At 34.9% G+C, this 3,390-nt stretch overlaps 1 protein-coding gene across 1 annotated transcript in view; it reads right to left on the bottom strand.

Moving 5' to 3' along the window:
• Positions 1-1,204, bottom strand: part of gng7 (guanine nucleotide binding protein (G protein), gamma 7) — a 28,978-nt gene extending 27,774 nt beyond the window's left edge. The window contains exon 1 of the mRNA XM_016448363.1: positions 835-1,204. The gene's annotated coding sequence lies outside the window, so the exon portion shown is untranslated. The remainder of the gene's footprint in view (positions 1-834) is intronic.
• Between the last annotated feature and the right edge of the window lie 2,186 nt (positions 1,205-3,390).

Here is a 3,390-nt window from a genome sequence, read left to right as displayed (position 1 = left end):
ATATATATATATATATATATATATATATATATATATATATATGAGAACCATATCATAAATAAATGAATAAATAAAAATAATAATTTTATTATTAATAATTATATTATAATATAATTATAATAAATTATAAATTATAATTAATTATATCATAAAAAATATAGGCTATAAACATTCAGTCAGTGATATATTAGAAAAAGTAAAAAAAATGTGATCACCAGGGGGCAGTGTTCTGATGCAAGGCCACTAACATAATTCATATAATACAGATTATGTCAGAATTAGCATTATTGCAATCTTAATCTACTTTTAGTAGCTATGCAGAATTAATCTGCCCCACCACCATCTGTGAGGTTTTGTTTTTATCCCTCTCTAATCATGACACGGAAATATGCTCAGACAGGTTTTAACCAAGCAAGTGTACACATACTGTAAATTCTACCCTATTTTCACTTGGGTTACTGACTGTGAATTGGTACTCCATACACTGAATCATAATTGTCAAAACCTTAAGTCTTGCTCTTTGCAACTAATAATACCATTTAATGTTTGAATATCATTGGCTTTTATTACAGCACTATAGCATAACGATTTTTAAAAAAATCCCATTTCACACTAAAAATATACTAGTCTAATAGACTTTTGTATTAATAGTGAAACATTTCACAATAAATCAATCCTATAAATATGCAATACTGCATTAAAAATAAAACAACCCAACATATTTATAGTCTAATCATAACTGGCAGCACTTTCTTCATACGGTTTCAAAGTTGTACACGAGATGGTGAAATAATGTGCATGAAGGAAGAAAATACGAGCTTGTTGTATACTCACCTCGTCTACAGTGATTGTGGAGGTAATTTAAAGGGCCAGGTTCGCGCAGATTGTTACCCCCCCTCCAAACAAACACCACCCCCTCCGTGCACCAGTGTCCACCCAGTCAGTCCCCCCACCACTGGTGACAGCGTCCTCGCACACAAACTTGCTTTTCTCTCCTGGGAAAAAGCTGAGTCGGTTCTGAGTCAAATAAGGCGGCTCTTCGTTAAAATCGAAAACCAATCAGTTTCGCCAGCTCTGCCCTCTCCACCCTCATCCGGAGCCAACGGGTTTGGTTGCGTCTGTCGGTGAACTGTTTCGCTGCTCTATGGGGTTTTTCGGGTTTTGAGCTGTCCGAGCGCTCATAAAAGCACACTTTACGCAGCGGTTTATCGACCCAGTCTTCATAAGCCAAAACATTTGGGCGCACCGAACCCGAGCCTGTCTTGCACCGCAGTGTGCAGTAACGCCTGCTGACCCAAGAGGGCGCTGATGCACAATGTCTGTTCATACCGTCCACACATCTGCAAGCCAGTGCTAAGGAAGAAGGACGACAACAGAAAAACTACATATATTTCATTAATCTTATTTTGTTAACGAAATTTTTGTTACGTGAAAGCAAATTTTTACCAATTTTGTATGCTCTGCTTGCTGACTTGCTGACAACGATTAATATATGCACGTTGTTTAATCATTTGATATTTGATTTATTTCGACTAGTTCTTTCCCTTTTTCCCGCTTTTCTTTACTTTCTTTCCAAGTGTTATTGTTAAAATGTATTCCTTTGAACTAACTACTATCTGTTTTTACTAGTAGTATTTTTTAATGTGCTATTAAATGCTAGCAATCCAATCCTTTTTAGTAACAATCTTAAGGTTATGTATTCCAGCTTTACAAGTACTTTTTATTAGATACTAGTAGCCTATCTATCCCAATTGTTGCTGGAATAAGTACTAGTAATTAGTAAATGTAGTAATCTTTGTTGTTACTTGTAAAGATTATCGAGGATTGTACTATTGAATTACTTACTAGAAATTATAAATTAAGTGCTAGTAACAACATAAAAATAGATCATTAAAAAATAAAAATGGTTTATTTTATACATATTATTATAATAATCCTTTACTATGCCACATATACTTTGTGGCATAGTAAAGGGATAGTTTACCCAAAAATGGAACTTCTGTCATCTTTTAATCACCCTCATGTCCTTCCAAACTGCAGAATATAAAAAAAATGTTAGGTTACACTTTATTTTAAGGTGTCCTTGTTACAGTGTAATTATACATTTAAGTACTGAGTAATTTTAATTAAATTAACATGTACTTACTATATGATTAGGGTTAGGATTAGGGTTTGGCTTAGGGTTACTTGCATGTAATTATGCATAATTAATTGTTATTATCATAGTAAGTACATGTAACATGTGTAACAAGGACACCTTAAAATAAAGTGTTACCAAAATATATTTTTGAAGAATGTTGGTAACCAAACAGTTCTGGGCTGCGTTTCCCAAAAGCATAGCCCTGGTTACCATTGATTTACGTTGTATAAAAGAGATTTGTTTTATGTTCCACAGAAGAAAGTCATACAGGTTTATAACAACATGAGGGTGAATAAATAATGACAAAATGTTCCTTTTGGGTGGACTTTTTAAAATGCTCCTCTCAATGTAGTTCCACTGTGCTATTCCATTTGTATTATTGTAGCGTACATGACTGCAAATACAGGCTTCAGTGGGATGTGTTCTGCTTCTGTAAGTAAGCCCTAGGTATGTGTTAGATGCTGTAGGTGGATCTGCACCTCCAGGCAAATTTGGCACATGGCACCAGATCAGAGTGAGCCAGGCTTAATCATAAAGCCCTGCGGTTCTCATCTGAAATAGGCATTTCAAAGCTTTGAAAATACAGTCAGGACTGTTTAAGACTGTTTAAGTATAGACTGTACCCTGTGGCAGTTAAAAAGACAGTTATTATTTAGTGAGGCAGCTAATAGCATAGTGGACTGTTAATCTAACATAATACCTTTTTAAGCACAGTATATTGAAAGAGTATCCAGTGGGAGTTTGATTTATATTCACTGTTCAAACAGACAAGCAGAAACTAGGTTTGAGTGTGTACCTGTTTACTAAGCCATCTGAAATTTAAAACTAAAAATAATTTAGGCCTTTTTAATTATGAAATATATAAAACTGGCCAATGTATTACCCTGAGTTTTGTGCTTGTAAATGTTAAAGATGTTTACCTTTATTGGTTTGCTTTGAGACACTCTTAAGGACTATGCGGACGATTTGTCTCGTCTTTCTGCCTCACTTCACAGCCTCCCTTAGGAGCCCCAGGATTCTCATTGTGTCTTTGGATTCGCAAAGGTCCCAAATGATTTGTGCTAACATTTGACTTGGCACAGCACAGTTGCTGTATTTTTACAGTGTGATGTATTTATAATAAATGGGGATGGAAAATACTTTTACTGCATTAGCTTTATGTCCTCTGGAACATGAAATTTTGCTGAAGGCAGTGTATTTTGTATATCATTTTCTCGTGCTTTGAAGTCACAGTTCTCTCTGCTCTCCTC

The sequence above is a fragment of the Sinocyclocheilus anshuiensis genome, unplaced genomic scaffold (genome assembly GCF_001515605.1).
Source record: "Sinocyclocheilus anshuiensis isolate Anshui unplaced genomic scaffold, SAMN03320099.WGS_v1.1 scaffold940, whole genome shotgun sequence".
NCBI classification, from domain to species: Eukaryota; Metazoa; Chordata; class Actinopteri; order Cypriniformes; family Cyprinidae; genus Sinocyclocheilus; species Sinocyclocheilus anshuiensis.
This window is presented reverse-complemented; position numbering and strand designations above follow the sequence as displayed.